This window comes from Coloeus monedula (genome assembly GCF_965178545.1).
Source record: "Coloeus monedula genome assembly, chromosome: 3".
Taxonomy (NCBI): Eukaryota; Metazoa; Chordata; class Aves; order Passeriformes; family Corvidae; genus Coloeus; species Coloeus monedula.
In genome coordinates this window covers 25,362,554-25,382,828 of record NC_138783.1, presented here as the reverse complement: position 1 = coordinate 25,382,828, position 20,275 = coordinate 25,362,554, and the positions used below count along the sequence as shown (strand labels likewise).

Below are 20,275 nucleotides of genomic sequence, written 5' to 3'. Positions count from 1 at the left end.
AAATTAATCAAAGCCCGATGCTCTAAATTGTAACAAGAAGACACACTCCTGTTGGACACAGAAAACAAAGGCAGATGCTCCCCAAATGTTCAAAGCTACATATCAGTCCTGTCTCCCATTCCCTTCGCCAAGCTGAAAAAATTGGGGTAGTCAGGCCAGACAGTGCTCTCCAGAAGATTGTTACCAGGGGATCAGGAGAACAGTGGAAAACGACCACGGGATCCATGTGGTGTATTCCAGCACTTAAGACATGGCCTTCAACTTCTGTTTCCTGCCTAGTTACAGGGAGAGATTAGCTCTATCATTCCTCAAAGCACTTAAAAAACTCAGAAATATAAACGTGAGTTGTGAGAGTGAAGGAAGAGAGAGGAGCTGTCACAGGAGAGTGAGAGGGAAGGCAGGCAGCAAATCTGTTCAGAGTTGTAGCTACTATTTGTGGGAATTATGGTCCTGGTAGAGGAGAGCGTGAGAGAAAGCATGTGTACAAATCTAGTGGCTGGTTTGCAAGGGAAGTGGAGGAAACACAGCAAAGAGCAGAGACAATCATAAAAACTGCAGGGCAGGAACCAAGATGCTTACAGCATCCTTTGGACAGGCCACCCTGAGAGGCCCTTTCAACAGCAAATTTCTGTTTAAAGGAGCTGACTGCTCACACAAGTAAGGAAGATTTGCATGAGACAGAAGACAGGATGGATTCTGCCCAGACTGAAAAGCTGAAATGAAATAAAACAAAAGGAAGGGCAAGATCAAGCTTGTGGAGAGAAGGTCACTATCCTGCTTTCAGGAATCTATTATTCTAGTGAACTGTAACAGGGAAGTTCTCCTGGTGGAGAAAATCTTTCCTAAGCATGTATCCCTTATCTTCCTTTTACATTTCTCCTGAAGACTTAACCATGGAACTCTACGGACTTACCTGTAGTAGATGATAGTGAAGGATTGTTAGGGGCTGGTAGTTGGGTAGTATCTCTTTCAGAATTTTGGGCAGATGGGACAGTGAGCTGCAAACCAGGGAAGAACCTGAGTCAAGAGGTCTGAGCCAAAGAATGTGCCTTGGAGTCCCAGAATTTAAAAAAAAAAAAAAAAGAAAAAAAAGTGGGAGGCATCCAGTATGGGAAAAAAAACCCAACAAAACACAGAATGGAAAATTTTAGGCTGAGGTTAGAGTTTGGCTCTGTTATAAGCAACATAAAACAAGGTCTCTTAAGGGAAAGCATCAAGCAATTTTGACAACATAGATGCCAAAGAATTCTACAAATTATGGCCCGAGATTCCGGATGTGCTGAGTAATGACTTACACCAATATTACCATCAAATTTGCTCTAAGAAGTGAACAAGATTGTCTTCCCTAATTAAAACTGTAGGGTAATTTTAGACAGGCACAATATACTAGAAGCTGCAAACTAGAATCCAGCAAAATCACCAGAACTGAAACACATTGCTTTTTTAAATGACTGCAGTCGGTCTGGACACTTGATTACCAGTTTTGTTCAAAAGAAAATATATGAAAACAAAACCTTCCCTGTAAAGTACTGGAAAAACAAGATGTGTCTGAGGAAGCTATGATTCATTCCAGGTTAGATAACTTCAGAACACGTATGCGGGAGAGAAATGGGCCAAATCCTGTTCTCACTGCCCTGTGCAATCATGCTGACTTAATTGAAACCATGAGCAGAACCTGAACCATTAAAATGCTGGGGTGAAACTTTTTATCATATGGCTCTGTTGGTCACTAGAGACATTTAACCTAATTACATTAGAGTAACACACTAGATTTCCTCAAGATATAGTATTATATAACGACATAAGAAAATGAAGTTGAAGAAAGCTGACTGTTTCCCCCAGGTCTCTATGTTATAAACAGAATAGTTACCTGTCTCTATATATGTCGCTTGTTTTCAGCCCAGTATGGCTCTGTTTGTTGGGATGGACAAATGGAATCCACTGACTTTTTTTTATATCGAATTCCTAGTGTTAATTAATCAATATTACTTGGGAGATGTTGTGGCCACTGAACAGAATAGCAAAGGGCTAATCTTAAATCTGTCCTTGCTTCACTGTGGTCAGATTCGGTTCCCCTTCTCTTTCTTTGCTACATGAATAAATTCCATTTAACTCACAAAGACTATGAGACAAGCAAGGTCTAAATGTTAAGGCTGTTTAGGAATCTAGCTCCCCCTGAGTTTAATGAGAATAAGGTTCATAAACACTGAATAATAGCCATTTACTAGGAGTTAAGATGGTGAAAACCAGTGGTATGAGTTACATTATATAAGCTGATAACAGATTTATGAGGCTAACTACAATTTTCAAAAGTGACTGAGGTGTTCATGTTGAAGTCCATTGGAAGTCAGTAAAATTTTGGCTGCAAACCATGCTGAAATATATTACCTTTGTTAGCTTAAGGATTGCTTACTTTCAACAAAACTAACATCTTAGGTGCCAAAGTCATTTTTGCAATTGGCATTCAGTTGCTTCTTAGACTTTATTCACTAAATGGCTTGAGTTAACCTGCTTCAAGTGCCTTCTTAGAAGTAAATTGGGACAGCAATTCTGCTCTATTTCTGCAAAGTGATTTAGGATCTCTCTGATGTAATGCACTACGCCAAGGTGAGCAAAGTTAGTCCTTTAGCCCCAGACTAGGAAGAAGCAGGCTTGAAGGACTGACAACAAATTCAGATAATCCTAAAATGACTGTTCTTGCCTCAAAGCATTTTCACCCTTTACTGATATGGAACCAGTGAGGGGCACAGCTTTATCATATGTAATATACTCAGTGAATTGGATCTAAGATGCAATCTTGTCTCTCCTCCCATTCTCGGTGCACTACACCTGCTCAGTATCAAAACTAAAATTTACTCCCAGTGGAAGATAAAGAAAATCATTTACTAGAGAATTCCTCAGTTCAAAGGGGGCCAAATGGAGCCAGTGTCATGCTGGGGGGAAAGAACAGACTCAGCTGAAATTCAGTGGAGCCCTTTAAATGATCTGAGGGGGCAAAGAGGCTGCACTGCATCTCTCACATAGCAGAGACAGATTACAGCAGAATTAAATTGAGGATTTTAGTGGATATAATTGTTGTTTTTATATATTAATGAATAACAATAATACATGATTCTAAACTGAATACCAGGTTTGACATTTAATCTGAGTGCTTATACCATCCATAAATGTTCATAAACGTCACAAGACCCCTACCCTTTGATTGAATTACAATCTAGTATGCAATTTAGGAAACACGGATTAATCTACATAGATTTATATTTCTGCAGGTTACAGAGTTATTTGTTGATTTATACCCTTTCCCCCTAAGTGTCCTTTCCATTGAGAACCCAGGAACATACATGCAAATCTTTAATAGGAGAGCAGCTCAAAATCCAGTGACTAGCAGCAGATGGAAGCTTGGTTCAGGGAAATCTATACTAATTATCATCTGCTTTTTGAAGTCACCTCTGCTAATGGCCAGCAAAATCTTAGTCCCTGTGATATCTTCTATTACCTTCACATTTCTTGTTACTACAGCCAGCAATCACCTAACATGTTTCTTGGCAATGCTGTGCAATTAAATCGCCTTTCAATCAGCTTGCTGAGGAATCCAGGGATGGAAACTGCTTTAATATTAGGAGTTAATTAAAAAAATGCAGAGGAAGGCAGTCAAATGTTATGTTAGCATACCAGAAATATGACAACACCTTAGCCACAGATGTCACACACAAGGTAAGGGGCCACATCAGGAAAAGCAATGTGGCAATGTAGAGAGGAAAATTACCTTCAAGTTCTCCTTTTTTTTTTTCCTGTGGTCATGCTACTTGAAGTGACCACCTCCTTAAGCAGTCAAAATATCTGGAATTTCAGTGACCTGTATTAACAGGCTCCACTGCACAATGGTGTTTGCTTGGGGACTGATAATGACACCGGCTCAAGCACTGTGTCACAGCACACAAATGGTCCAAAAGGCCCATCAGAGAAAAAGCAGTTCAGCAGATCTTGACCCACAGAGAGGCCCAATCCTGCTCCTTTTGAAAGTGAGCAAGTCTTTGCAAAGGGCTAACAGGGCACATTGCTTTTCTTCCTCTGCATCTTCACCTCTGTGTGCCTAGCAGAAGAAGCAGCTCCACAGCCCAGCCCTTGTCGTCGTGGACTCACTCATTCCTACAAGACTGAGGAGAAGGGCTGGCTACTCTGTTTAATAAGACAGGAAATGAACATCACTCAGTTGAGCTAGTGCTTGGAAAGGGATGAACTGAGGAGATGGTTTTACAACTGACAGCTTATTGCAGGGAGGGAGAAAGCTCACATGGGAGAGGACACTGCAAATACAGCTCGAGAGCCAGTTATATGGCCATGTATAAACCCTTAGTCTGCAATACTGGAGAACCAAAATAAAATGATCTTTAGGAAATGACAAGGAGTTTTTCTATGTACATTAGAATTAACATAAGTCTGTGTACATTGGCACACATGTATGTATTTTCATTATGTATCATGAAAGAATTTGAAAAGAAATCTAATCAACTGCAGGTGCACATGCTCTTTTTAACAAAATAAACAGCCAAATTGTGGTTCTGTAAAGAATGCAGTGATGACACGACAACAATTTTGAATCAAAATTAATTGATAATATTTCCATCACTCATTTTCCAAAGACAGGGTTTGTTTAGAAGCTGTAGTCCACCAAAGATAATAGAAACGGTAACTGTTTCCTCTCTCAAATTTGAAGACAGAATGCCTTGCTGTTTGCCTTAACACATACTATAAAGGAATTATGACACAGCTCAAGTTTATATTTTCTTTCACTAGTGTATTTAATGTTACTAGTGTACTTAATATCACTGTTAAATTTGGGCTGCAAAGTGTAGTAAAAGGAGACTTTTAAGTTTTTTTTTGGTAGCTAAGAACGGTTAAAAATTTAGCCTTGTCTTTTTCACATCAAGAAATATGTACTGGAAAAAGTAGACTTCGAATGTGCATTACAAATGCACACACACAAAAATGCTTTTATAAACCAGAAAACTTCATGGACCCACAACTAGAAAATACAAAAGAAAAATCTTGCTGGCATAGATTTTTCAGCACACACTGCTTGCCAGGAAGGCTGGGTAATATTATGTTTTGATAAGACAAATTAATCCAATCCAAATTTGGACTTTCATGTATATGTAAGCTAATTCAAAAAGACATCAAGCTGACTTATTCCACAGGTAACTCAGCCCAAAATAAGTCCTAACAGCTGTTCCCAGTGAAAACACTGAGACAGATGAAACAAGAACAGTAATCTCTTGCATCTGCAAACTGAACTCTAATTATCATTCATTGGAGGTCTCTTGCTCCCCAAGAAGAACTTCAGTCAAGAAAAGTCTCTATACAAAGCACCTCTGAGCAAAACATCTTTAAAAGAAGAGCAGGAGAGTTCTCTGGAAGCAACAGCACATTACAGCTTCAGCAGCAGTTGCTTTAAGGGGCTCAGGGTGAGGGCAACACTTGCAAAATGTGAGAAAGATGAAAGGTTAAATAAATTCTTGTATTGTAATGTAAATGTAGCATTTTGACCATGCATCTTGACTTAAAAGATGGCCTGGAACAGTACTACTTTTATCTTCCTGTAACTAACCACTGACTACATCTTTGAGGGACTTGTTACCATAAGTGAAATCAGGGCATTTTGCTGGCAGGTGCTTGGCCAGTGCAGCCTCACACAGCTCATCCCACTGGCAGAAGGAGGCTGCCCAGCACCATCTCCCAGTGCCACAGCACTGCCCTGTTCCTGCTGCCCACCACCACCCTGGAGTGCTGCACGGACAAGGAGGTCACTGCTAGGGGACTAATTCTGGGAAACAGAATAGCTGGGAAGGGGTGGCCACTGCCAAAATAACTCACAGCACCCACTTCTGAGTGCCGAAGGGGCTTGTGCTGTAGGCCAGCTTCACTGCTCTGGTGGCAGCTGCTGCCTGCTCCTGTCTGTAATCTTTCCAAGGCTCCTGATGCCCTTCTCCCTCGTTTTCGGGCTGTGTGTGCTCCCATCACGAGACTGTGAAGGAACAAAGGTGGCACTGGAAAAATGTTGGTTGCATTGAGACTGGGTTGTTCCCACCCAGCATACAGCCTGCTCCCTGTTCACTCTTGGAGAGAAAAGAGAGGTCAGCTGTTGACCAGATGAGTCGTCTTGGTGGTCCAGAAGCAATCTGGGCATTTCCATTTTATAAAATATGTTGTGTTGGTTACTCTTGGCACTTAGAACTCAGCTTTGAAACCTTAAATAGAAGAAAACAGAAAACATATCTGCCTAAATATAAAAGGATATATACCTAAAGGTTCTGGCTGCCTTTCGGGATCAGAGCTTAAAAATTACATCTTGGCTCTGCTTATACTTGTAGGTGAATTTTCTGTTCTGAGGGAGTGTGGTTGAAGTGGCAGCTCACAAGTTGGATCTGTTGTCTTACACCGTAGCCACATCAAGTCATGCTCTCCTTATTGCAAGGTGGATAAGCAGTGAAGCATCTTTGCTTCCCTGCTTGGAGGTTTGCAGACCTAGTGCATGGTCCATGTTCCCTACACCCTCTCAAGTACTTGTCCTGAACTCTGCTGTTCCAAAACTGGACTGCACAGCATGAGAAAATACAATCAAATAATACTGAATTATTTAGGCAGATGACACTTGAGTAACCAAAATGTTAAACTGAGAAAGTAAGGTACTAAGAACTAAATGCATCTTTATTAATAATAGCAATTAGTGAATTTACTATTAATAAGGAGATAATTGCTATAAAATCTAGTGATACATACAAATAGGCTACTAATGTGAGGAAGTGACCCTGAAAAAGTTACTGGTTGGGAGCTTTCTATTGCTAATTGTTATTTGCTTTCTGGGTATTAATGTTCCTCCATCATTATCTGATAAATCTAGTGGTGTTGTGATCACTTCTCTAAATGGTGTCCTTGGATCATATGTGGTCCCAAGAGCCATGACACTCCACTGTACGTAATTTATTTCCACAGCAAGACGTGCTGACTCTCCATAATATTTCTTTCATTTTAACATCTGACTAACATTCAATTTGGTACATAAGTACTCTGATATATCATTTTCCCCTGATGGCACTGCAGAGCAGAACTGAAGGGCACTGGCTGAGTGTACGAGTACTGCAATACCTGGAGAACAGGCTGGGCTTTACCTGGGGAACACTGCTAAGCCTGAGCTGCAAGGGGACTGGAGGGCTGTGCAGCGATGTTGGGGTCTGCTGCTGGGGGGCAGAGGGTATGAGCAGAGTTCTGGCAAACCCCAGGCTGAGGTTACACTGGACTTTAAAAATCCAGCTTGCTCTCTTTGGTGAGAGCTGCATGGTTTAGGACTTGACTATGAGGGTATTTGTTAAATCAGGAGCAAAATGGCAGCAAGATCATTATGGAAAAGTGTGAGCATGTCAGATCCATCACCACAATCATTTAAAGAAACTGTCAGGATGTTTTCTTGACTGCCTATCCATAAAGAAATCACAACCTGACTCTATGAAGACCTATAGGAAAATCCTAACCTGACAGATACCATAGTCAAGAGCAGCAAATCCTAGAAAGATTAGAGAGCATATGGCTTGTGCTCCATCTTTTAAAATTTGTACTGCTTCGAACATGAGATGTGTTCTTGTGAGAGTACACAACACTTGGAACAAGACAAAAAGCATTACAGAAGGATTTCACTTGCCTTTAAACCCCTGCAGACACACTGAAGTCACCGGGGTCATGCAACTGTATGCAGTGTTAAGCCCTCGGCATCTACAAAGACAGGTTAAGTATGTGTTTTTTCCAAGTTTTCCAGAAGGAGAACCAACTGTTTTTCTCCTACAAGGCCATAATCAATACTTTGGAATTTATCTTTCACCTGTTTCTTCTCACTTTATGCCTATTAAAATAAACCAAAACTACCTTATAAAGCTCCACTAAAATGGCTTCTGGGAACAATAGTCTCCATTTCGTATTTGGTATGAGAACAGCATATTTTGTAGGACGCTGTTACTTCTGTGATGCGTGCCCTGAAAACTGAGTTTCAGGGTGACTAAACTTTACATTGCTCTTTTATATGGGAATGAGTGGCTAAAGTGTCAAGAATGCAGTCTCCTACCAATGAATTTGATCCCTCTCATCAAATGATACGATGTTGTTTTATAGGAACCTGTTCCTAAGTTTTACTGCCAATATATCCAAACCGCCTTCCCTCTTGAATCCTTCTTACATCAGTTTAACTTTGATATGCCTCCCTCCCTCACCCTCACCACCAAGGTGATACTGCAGGAAGGGAGTTTAAGTTGTGCAACAGCAGAGTAGCTTAGATGGCATTTTTCACCAACTCTTCTATCTTAACTGGAGTATTCATTTGATATTATAGATAGAGGATGAGACAGCGTAGTCGGCTGAATCAAATCATTGCAAGATGTAATTGAAGGGAAAAGGTAAAAGAAGTCATACTGTAAGTACCTAGCACCTTCTCTAGTAGGACTTAGCTTAGAAGTGACACTCTTGTTCCAGTCCTGAACTTCCTCTCCTGAGCAACCAAAACATCTCAGGCTATCTCAACCTGGTAATTTCCTTTGCTGACCCAGTCAACAAGTAGAAATGATACTTAAAACTGAATTGTACGTTATGTTTTGTGAAAGGCTGAATTATTCATAGGATTTTCCAAACTTACCAGTTTTCCCTAACACAGTACAGCTTATCCATATCTATACAGCTCATCCAGAGAGCAACTAGCGTGCCTTAAAGTTGTGGAGTTCAATATACAGTCTCAGGAGCTTTATTTGTAAAAAAAACCAACCAAACAAATCCCCAGCCAGCTGAACATCACCTTTAACTTTATAGGGGTAATTCTCCTTATTCCCAATTTATGGAATGAAAAAAGGAAAGATGAGAAAGCTAAACTGATCTTGAAGCTGATCAATACTAAGGCAGAACTATGAAATGAACTCACATCTTTTTGATGCCCAGTTTAGAGCCTGTATCACATCAAATGCGAAGAAAAATCCTCACAGAAACCTGAAAAGCCACCTGCATGCTCCTTTCTGTGAAAAAAATCCCTTTGATTGCTGAAGCCAAACCAAACAGCAGACACAAAGATTTTACCAAGTCTCTTAGTGGTGAGTCATAGTTTATGCTACTTGTCAGCTTTCCTGCAAAGCTAAGTGTCCATTTCACAAAGACAAAACCAAAACCAAACAACTCCAAGAACTCATCCAAACTCAGTTTACGTAGTTCACTGCATCCATTCAATTCAGAAGTGTAAACCCCTCTTTAAGGGTTGGATTTGAATATAATCATTATATTATTTTCCCAGTTATCTAAAAATGCAACAACTTATGATGACCAAAAAGAAGTGAGTTGGTTTAAGATGCAGCACAATGAACTGGTTTTAAAGTCTAAGAACATGTCACTTCTTTAGATGGACCCTGTCTCATAAGTGACTGCAGAGTTATACTCAGGGTTAGTTTGGGAGACTGTTGGTGGGGGAGGAAAGACTCAGATCCAATGGATACTGTATAGCATGAAAGCAATGCTACCTTTATTTTGCAACCCATTGTTTTCATACAAACATGAATCAGTGAGATAAACTATGCCAATTTCTTCATAGCTGACTTGTTACAGGATATTGTTTGAGTGTTCACTAATGACTCCTTGAGGTTGGATATTACTGTGATTAGAAGTTGGGAGGATAGAGGTCTGAGACCTTTCAAAGGAAATATTTTGTTCAGAACTGTTACAAGAAAATAAAGTCAGCATTACAGTAACTTTAACAACCCAACCAGGATAATGGTCTGCTCATGTAGACAGTGCTTTTGCTATTTTAAATGAGGGAGATAAAGTTCATGTAAGATGGGAAGCTGAGATATCCAGCTATTCAGTCTGGGCGGTCAGAAAGCTGTCAGCTTGAGAAATATGAGTATCTGTGGAAATGCACTGGACAAGGAAGGAAGGCGAAGTTATTAGCAGTTGCAAAAAAAAGAACAACCCCAAAACCGAAAAACCAAACCAAACCAAAAAACTAAAAAAACCCCCCAAAACAACAAAAAAACCCCAAACCCCACAAAAAAAAAACCTCCTTAAAAATTTACTTTTTGTTTGGGGCACAGATAAATGAATTAATGAATCTGAGATGCTTCAATACCCTTGGAAGCCTACTGAGATAGATTTTGGTTTTATGCTAAAGCAGGCTGTAGGCAATGCTATTCTGCACTGACAATTATCCCAGAAAGTCTGGTGGCTGTGCTCATCACCGAGGTTGGCATGAAAAGTTCTACTGGCTTTACTGAGAGCGAAATGCAGAAGCAGCTCTACATCATGTTCATTTGTAGCAAAGGCAGACAAAAAGCATTCCCTGAAGACAAACACAGGTTTTGTGGGATCTGACTTCCCTCCAGGCCTTATCTGCTTTAGCCACAAAATCTTAGTTTCCTTATTGCCAAAACCTGACATTAAAATAACTCACTTCCTTAGAAAGCATGATGTGAGAGAATGCATTTTAAAACAAAGCATCCTTTTCTTTCATTATCAGCTCCAGCTTTAATCACCAGCATCTAGCACTTGCCAGTATGGCAGGATCAGAACCAGCAGTGTTTGCCCAGACCCCTTTAAAACCTCCAATAGTGCAAGGTATCTGGCAGAGGTACCACCAGACTATGGTGGATCTTCATTGGAGGATTTCAAATAAACCATGTATTTGAGAAAAACTAGAGAGTTTCCTTATTCAAAGCACTCAACTATTTCCATTTCAGTGCAAGTGGAATGGTAAAACACACTGAGAAATGTCTTACGTGTGCAGAGCTTTTTAATGCACTCATATCAACAGACCAACCTACACACTTTAAGAACTAAGACCATGTCTCTATCCTAAAAGAGCCTTGAAGAAAAGTTAAGGACTAGACCACAGAGAAGACTCATTTACTAAGAGAGCTATACAGAAAGTGTCTGTGTTCCCTCAAAATACCTTTTCCTGGGGACAGGTCAGGGATAAGACATAATATGTAACCTCAGAGATGATCACTGTTTTCTAGCTTCAAAGAAGGGAAAACTATGTGAGCAAACAACCTCCCCCATGTGCACCACACAAAAGTGATCACTGGGAAGAGTTTAATGGAATCAGCTTGTCAAAATGATGAAACTGAAAAAGCTTTTACAGATTATGTCCATGACAAAAACTTTAGCATAATGTATATAGTGCAGAGTGGTTTTTGTCATGGCAAAAAGGAAGGAATATCATTAATTTAGACACTAAGTGTAAGGTTCTGCTGAAAATCTCCATGGGATAAATTGCAGAAATACAGCCTTGACCAGACAAATGGAGCCAGGCAAGTCCCAGGTCTTGTTAGAAGTTATCGAAAGTGCCATTGAGATTTAAAGTCTGTCATCTCCGGTAGATGATAAGAAAAGGGTTGGGCTGTTTTCTTCAGATCTACAAGCATCTGGCTACAGTCTTGCTGGGGCATATACATGATTGGAATCGAAAATGAGCTCTTTTAAAAGTGCTTCTTAAAGGGACCCTATTCATACACAGTACTTTCTCCCCAAATCTTTTATGGGAAAAAAGCTCATTACGGTCACACAGACAAATGCTGTATAATCTTTCACCCTGTCCACTAGCAACGTGTTCAATCCAATTTACAGCACTTCCCGCTATTCTACTTCTGGACTCCCCACACAGCTCTCCTAAATGCATACCCATCCTGACCCACTGCTCCCCACCTGCTGCTCTTTCAATTTCAGGCTTCCCTGGAGCACTGACTGCCATTTATGCCTAATAGCAAGGTGGAGCAACTTGATTATACAACTCTGAAAAGTGAAATTTCTGAGCCATTTTTAGACATAGAAACACCATAATTAAGACACATATTACTGTATGTTGGAATGCTCTGAGACAGGGATGAGAATGGCCTTCACTTCAGGAAATGTCATTTTGTACCCATGACAATATATATTCATCTGAAAAACAAAACTTTCTGATTGAAGTTCCTTTAAACTCCTTCTCAGCTTGCTGACAGATCTATCCTTTCTCTTTACATCCATGTCAGCTCTAAGGGAAGTAAGGGCTGGCAATTAGTAGAGAGAAGTTTTCAAGGATTCATTTACCAGGCAAATTCATACACTTATCTGCCTTTGGAAGGTCCACCAGTAGATTCAATTTTTTTTCCAACAAAGCCTATTTTTTTCATCTACCTTGGGCAATGCTGCTCACTAAAAACATACAATCTGCTTCAAGTACTTGACATTTGGAGCAGGGGTGCATAGATGGCATCAAGCAGTGCAATAGACCACGTCACACAACTGACATACAGCATTGTTTTTGCATCCTGACAGCATTAATGTTAAACCTTGAGCCCTCAAACCATGTACTCAAACCCATGCTTAAATTTAAATGTGTGAATGCAATGGGGTTCAAGAATATAATTAAAATTCAACCTTTACTTCAGGATCCATTAAACAGAAATGGACTTATGTATGTGTTTAAATGGTCTGCTTTGTAAATACAGCTGAAGTAAGAATTGGGAAGAAGAGATGAAGACATCACTGTGAACTGGATACACTCAGAATTAGAGGGGAAAAAAATGCTACTGTGAAATTATAAAAGATGGTGACTTCTTTTAGAAGACTAAAAGCATTTTTGATGCAATTCTAGATTTCCTGATACTCTATAGCTTCCTGGTTAAGGATGCAGTTTGATTTTCTCTCATTATTTTTCCTTAAGCTAGTCCATCACCACTTGGAGAAGATCAAGCCAACTCCTGGGCTGATTCCTTTACCTGCACAAGGGAGGTGAGGAGCATGCGCAAAAAGCCATCTCTCACAGTACTTACCACTTACAGGGCAAGCTGATAGTTCCCTGCCTGAAAGTGTATGAACACGTGATTTTTCAAGCCTGCCTGCTTGAATGTTTGTGCAAAGCAAACACTCAAAGGGTGTGACTGCAGCCCGAGCAAACTCATTTAGAAAAGTAAGCGAATACTCCTGGACTTTTTGCCTGTGCATGCATTAATGTCCACACAGTTGCTCTTTTATTAGGTGTAAGTGGCCTTTCTGGTTGACACTGAGAAACAGAGCATCAGTCTCATCCCAAGGATACATGCACATCTGCCAGCTTCCCTCATCTGTCTATACAAACATGCACAGGGTAGGAGCAGGGGTGAATCAGAAGGACTGAATGGGACTGACAATAGGGCTCGCATCAAAGGTAGTATTTCCCCCTCTCTCTGAAATGCAGACATTTTACAAGCCTTTCTCCCTGAAGGAATTAGGATTAGACTTCAAAGCCGCAGAACAAAACAGAGTCATACAGGCACACAATTATTGGACTAAGTCCATGGACAATGATACCAAGGGGTTTAACGTTCATGAGATCTTTTCAGGCTGTTGTAGTATCCTTTCTGTTCTGAGAGCTCTCTTGCCAGAGAAAGCCTCCAAGCCCTCTGGTAGCCGCTGTATTCACTGGCATGACAGCACCATGTGTCCCCAGCCTCACCGGTGGTATCATATTCCCACTAGAAAGATTCAGTACACATCTTTCATGTTTCTTAATAAAGGAAAGGATTACAAGGTACTAAGAGTATCAGACTTAACCCCACCAGTTCCTCTTTCACCCCAATTCTCTTCCAAGCTACTTATTACATCAATTCTAAATTAATTTATCTTAGGTAAACAACACAAAAATATTATAAACAGAATCAACTCTTCTTCAACTTGCAACACATTTTTTTTTCTTTTACATTCTTTACAAATAGAAGAGGAAAAAAATAATATATGTACATAACGGCAAATGTTCTCTCACTATTTTTCTTTTTTTCTGTTTTTTAAACTGTTTTTATCTTATATAAACAGTGGTGATGGAACTATAAACACCATTATTCCACCTCCATGTTAATACTCTTATTATCTTGCATAAACAGAAGTGAACGAATATGTACATGACACCAATCAATCCTTAGGAAAAAAAAAAAGAGAGAAGTTTTTATCTTTTATAAACAGCGGAGGAAGAACTTAATGAATTCAAAATGTAGTTTTCCTGTTTATATTATTATGATCCGAAAGTAGAAACCAAATGATGTATATTCAACATCGTGCACGCAGCCAGTTATGAAATACTTTCTGCTGACTTCAAGAGTAAACGCAGCGCCAGTGAAATCTGCAGGTCTGAGGGGTTTGAAAACTGGTGGTCTGCCTTGAACCACAGAGCAGGGAATGTGTTGTCTTCTCCTATGATACTTTTCCAAAGTTCTTCAGCCCCTTCCTTGAAGGGCCACCCAAGATAAAACACAATAGCTCAATCTCTATGATGAACCCTTAGTACTTGGTCTTCCTGGTGAGATTGCCAGATATGGGGAGGTAATTAATACAGATGGGTTTTGTGTAATGTGGACACCTGCCACTAGAAACTGGGCTCAAACCCCTAAGTCATTTCACAGAGGCCACCCAACAGCTGTTCGACAGTAATGACTTTGGGGCATGATTGACCTAGGTCAGATTTAAACATGTAACTTCAAGCTGATAGGCTCCATATGTCAGTACTAATCTCCATAACCACCCACGCCTTCTGCTTTCTTATTTTTGTGTGTGCTTTTTTCTGGCTGATCTTCTAAAGCGCATCTCTCTGAGACTGAAAGATTCTTCCCTCTACCTCATACATCAGCCTTAACCAGGATGAAGTGTAGTTGCAATTTTTTCCCCTTTACCATAGTTTTCTATAGTGGATCCTCCCTTCCTTTGCTTTAGTCATGCAGAGTCCACCTCTTTCTCATCCTAAACTGTCAGCAGTGGCAGCTGGGTTTCCCACAACAGGTGAGTAGAGGAGATTCTTTTTTTCCAGGGCCTGTCCATTTTCAAAAAAGGGGCTGCTCTCCAGGTTGATGATGCTCTTCTCTGCTGTTACCCTTTGCAAAAGCAAGATGCATTTTGTTTCAGCCAGTCTGGGCATAAACACAAGCTGGGGTCTCCTACATAGCTGGGTGCAACTGGCAGACCAGGTGGTTAGACTTGCACTTCCTTCAAAAGCATTTATTCTGAAACTCCAAGACTTTACACAACTTTAACTTGTATCCTGCTTTCCCATCCCTAGAAAAGTTGGGATCTGTGCACATGAAGGGAAGATCACTTGAAAAATTAGGACCCAATTCCACTGAACAGATTTTAACAGGATGCATGGTTTGAACCACCTGCTAAAGGGCAAAAATCTCTTCTATGGGTTACTGTACGTACTAAGAAGACCACAGAGGAAAACGTCTGTAAAAAAATTCAGAAAATTTGAGATATTTGGGCCAATGAGGGACTGCAGATCCCCCCTGTTCTAGCAATTAGAAGAAAGAGTTTTACTTGGCAGCAATCTGCTTTGCTGCACTTCAGACTGTGAAAAAACTTTCCTAAAATTATAATTGCTCAGATAATCATGATGCACTGATAGTGAATATAGAAACAGTGTTGTCCTGACTTGTTTCCCTCCTTTGTTTTCCATGTATTCCACTTATTTTCTATATTTGTACATACTCTGAGATCCAGTTAGTGACCCTTCTGCTTGTTATTAGAGAAGATCCTTGAGATCCACAGCTCTGGTCAGCAGGATCTGTCTGAATTTTCCCTCCTCACAGGCATGTTAAGTCTACAATTTGCAGCCTCTATCTATAAAGGCTTTTTCAAGCACCAAATTAAACACACAGGGAGAAGTGAGGCCTTTCAGAGGAGGGTAGCCAGAAATAGAAGAAAAAAAACATATTTCACCATTTGTTTTGAAAACACCAAAAATGATTAAAACATATTATAAATGAAACCAAACTAAGAAAAAAAATATCTTACCATATGAACAAATTCCCTGCCAAGTTCCATTTTTAAATCAAAGCCATTTTAGGCTCATATGTCGAAGAAGAGAGTCTTAAACTAACAAACTTATGTAATGGATTTTAAAAATCTGCACAGACGTGCTTAACTGAAATTGCCAAATCTGTTCGGACTACATGAGGAGAGAGGAGGAGGAAAGAGAAGGACGTAAAAAGGTTTGGGATTCATCTGTGCAACTGCCCCCAAGTTGAGACTCCCTTTGAAGTTGGTTCCAGCTTTCAAGGAGCCAAGAATGATGACTCATTCTAATTTAGTTTCTCCCCCTGCCCCCTTTCAGTAGACCTCAAAATCTGGGACAAATACTAACAGGCTTCCTTACCCATAGTAAAAATTATGAACTTACATGTAGATAGCAAAGGGAGAGAAAAGGGAAAGAGGTGAGTGAGTGAGAAGTAAAATACAAATCCACAAAGACTTTCAAACAAGAAGTAACAAAAGTTAGGGAGCTTTTGGGGTTGGCAGAAAAACGTAGACTATAAACCAGGACAGAAATGAACTGAGTGGTAAGCAAAACACTGTTAAGTAGCGTGAACAGAAAAATGTGAATGACAATTAAATACTTGTATATCTAATCCATCTTTGGAATAGTTCTTTTCACCTAAGAAATACCAGGTTTTGTTTTTATGAAGAGGCTATCATTGCATTCTTCTAGGTAAGTGTAAGAAAATATAAACGGTAAAAGAAAGGATTACTCAGCCTCTTGTGTAGCAACTGAAAAGGTAAAACTGGAGTTCTCATTCTGCCAAGCAAGGACTCCCTGCTTCAAGCACTAGACCTCCTCTTTCCCCCTGAAAACTATCCTGATACTCCAGCCCCATGCAACAACAGTCACGCAACTTCTACGACCTCCCCTCTGTGAAGAATTGAGATGTGAGACCTGCCTTGTACCTGGCCTTTGAAATTCTCCAAAGCTGAGTGGAACACCCTCTGACCTACTCAGAAGTGCACCTGCTTCTCTCTCCACGCCAAATTTTGGGTGGCCAGGAAGGCCTGCTTACCCTCTCTCAGACTACTCAAGCGACCTTCTAAGTCTTCCTAAGAGTCGCTTGCATTCCTTCATCTGACATCTGCCAAGGTCAACTAATAGCAGGCCTCTTTCTTTCCCCTTCAACAGATTCCCCAACCAAATGTTGTTCCTTTAGGATTTTGGCGTTAGCAATAACAACAAAATTACATCTGCATCGGATGACTGCATAGCCTTGCTTCCCTGGCACGTTTCTGCTCTCGCTTTCCAGTGTTCAGACAAGATTGTGTCTGGATCCAGGTTTGAAAAGCCCTTCAAAGTCCACAGCTCATGAGGTGGTTCAGGGGCAATGTCCTGATTTAAGCCTCTCTCTGTACTAATCTGACAAGAATGCTGTGAAGACCAAAGGGTAAAGAGCTATAATTGCTTAGTATAATCATAGGAGAGCAAAGGGGGTTCTGCTGCTTTTTAAAAATTAAAAATGTGTTCAAGTTCAAGAATGCTTCTCCGTTAAATTTACACAGAAAAATAATCTCAGCTCATAATGACGAACAATGACTTAACAGGAAAAATAAATCACAGCCAGAAGGCAAGTCCCAGGATTGTGCAGTCACTAGAAGATACAAAATATATGAAAAGTTACAATAGGGCCACAATAAAATATCCGCATTTGGTGGCATAAATCACTCTCTCTGTTAACTCCTGTACAACCCAGACATCTGCAGATGTTTCTTCCAGTGACACTTCTGCAACCACAAGGCCTAAGAAACACACTGTCAGTGATGTATTCTCTACTCCACCACCTTCCGTGAAGAGCATGGGTGTAACCTAGGGAGAATTCACCTGAATGGGATGAGGGAGTGCAGAAATCACCTCAGGAATGTCTCATTACAATGGGATTTGCAGACTGTTTATACAGGCACATGCAGCACTCTCCTTTATATTCCTTGTTTGGATTGAGGTCCTTTCATGTGAGGCACTGAAGGTCCAGGTTCCAGGGAGCCTGTCTCTCCCAATGGCAGAGAACCACTGCCTTGTGCTGCCAAGTGCATGCAAAGGGCACGATGCTTTAGGTCTCATTTTCCCAAAAGAAAAGGCTGGATCAACAGTTTCTTGGAAGGTCCCAACAGTACATGGCCACCAGCTCAGACTGAGGAAAGTCTAATCTGAGCTTAATTATTGCTTTGTGCCCATAGCTTTAACGTAGGAATTAGCAACTGATATTAAGGTTGGACTTGATGGTCTTGGAGGTCTTTCCCAACCTTAATGACCCTGTGATATGCCTTCATCATCAACCCCAAAGGGAGGAGTTGTACCAGGTGAGTCTGGCTACTGATCCTGACCAAACCTTTAAAACAGACTGGGAAAGAGGCAAGGAAACAAAATACCCATGCTAAATCAACCCATTCTCAGGGTCTTCCCACAGCAGGAAACACATGCTTTGGTAAGTTGTTATTTACTTCCCTACTTCCCTGTGCATCAGATTAATCAGTCCTGGGATTTGTTTAATACCAAAAGAAGATGGACATTTGAGCTATACTATACAGCAAAATATCAGAGACTGACATATAAGAGACTGAAATATGCCTTCATTTACACTCCCAGTTGTACAGCTGTATGAAACCTTCTAGGTTGTGCAGGTAGAGGATGGCTTTTGTTTAAAAGGTCTAAGATGACTGATTCTAGAAGGTCCTCATGCTCTTGGTTTTTACCAGCTTCCAAGAAAGTTGTGAGTGCTCACATCCTATCATAATGATATGGGAAGAGACATGCATATTCAGATATTCAAAATTTTAAATTCTAGTAAAAAAAAAAAAAGAAATAGACACTTTTGTTTAATAAATGAAATAATAACAATAAACCAAAAGTATAACTCCCCCAACTACAGTTCATCTTTTCTGCATGTGTAGAAGTGTCTTTCTGGGTAGAAGACCAAGGCTGTGCTAGGAAAACGAGTAATTTCCAGCTGGGGCAATGAAAAAAAAAAAAACCAACCATATAATTTGATCAAGGGAGTGATCTCTTTTCCTTTCTCATATCGGTATTTGCTGCCAGATATGGGAAAGCTGTGACTCAAATCTGCAAATGCAACTGAAAACATGACTGCTTGCAATGGAATGTGCAAGTACTTACAACCACCTCTTTAAACAGAAGTACAGAAGGAAGGATGGTCTCGGGGCTAGTGAGGCTTTGCAGAATTATCACAAAATTCTACCAGCCCCATGGTGAATAGCTACTTCAGAGCAGTTAGCCTACCACAGCTATCTGGCACCACTGGCCTGACAGGTCAGTGATGAGCAACAGTGGAAAGAGAAGATCTTTTAAGACCTCCATCCTGCCAACAACCTGCCAAACCTCAGATTCCCCACACTTCTGCACCCTAGAGAAAACCAAGATTACGCAAGACCTGTTTAGAACAAACTGCTAAGAAACAAGAACACCTGGGTAGTATTCTTTGAAATCAGGGTGACTCATAGTGAATCCCAGGGCAAATAAGTTTGGTGTGAACACTTCTGACCAGTTGCAGGAGAACGTGGCTTTCCATAGGGCTAAAAAAGCATGCAAAAGTATAGCAGGAGACAATTAAAATGCATTGCCACACCACAGTGATGCTGTGTTCTTTTAATGGGCCCATTCCTTCAACAGATGTTTGAGCAGCGGGCTGCAGCCTGCTATAGCTGCACCCACAGAAAACGGACATGTGCATTGTTCAGTTTTTGGAAAGTACTCCGTGGCCTTTCAGAGTCGTGGTAAAAATGCAAGCCATACCTGATCCCAGCTCCCAGGAATAATTAAGAGTCAGTGCTAACATCTATTCCAATTCTGATTTACAGCTCTTGTCAGTATAAATACAACTGTCCTTTTCTGCCACAGGGAAGGGTGAACTGCCTTGCAAAAAAATGCAAAGTGGCCTGATCTTTTACCCAGAACACTGCTGAGTAACTAATCCTTTAACCATGCCCGTTTGGGAGGGAACAACAAAAGCAACAGGCGTTTTCTTCTGGGAAGTGTTGCATATTTGGACTCGGAACCTTCTTCAAACTTCAAAAATGCTGATGGGATTTCTGAGCTCTTTATTACTAAATACATACAATGAACTTTTGAAGACTTTGTTTAGACATACAATGCATTTTGCTAGGCCTATGACACTAAATGACAAAAAATATCCTGTTCAACACAGTTCTTAAATAACTTATAGTCCAGTTTTGAAAATATAATTATTCAAAGGAATTCCTACAATCTTGGATACTTAGCTAAACAACTTCCTGATTTGAAGCCATAAGTACTCAGACAAAGGTGAAATGGACAGAAAACGGATGAAGAGTCTGGAGCTATCTTCAGAAAAGCTGGTCCCATCAGTCAGCTTTGCCTTGGATTTCAAGAAGCCAGCATTAAATGTGGGATTTCATTCTCTGCTTTCATATTCACTCCATTCTATGATTTAGTCATTTTTTG

At 40.4% G+C, this 20,275-nt stretch overlaps 1 protein-coding gene across 2 annotated transcripts in view; it reads right to left on the bottom strand.

Annotated features, from left to right (window-relative positions):
• ZBTB20 (zinc finger and BTB domain containing 20) overlaps window positions 1-20,275 on the bottom strand; it is a 444,236-nt gene that overhangs the window by 115,728 nt on the left and 308,233 nt on the right. The window lies entirely within an intron of this gene.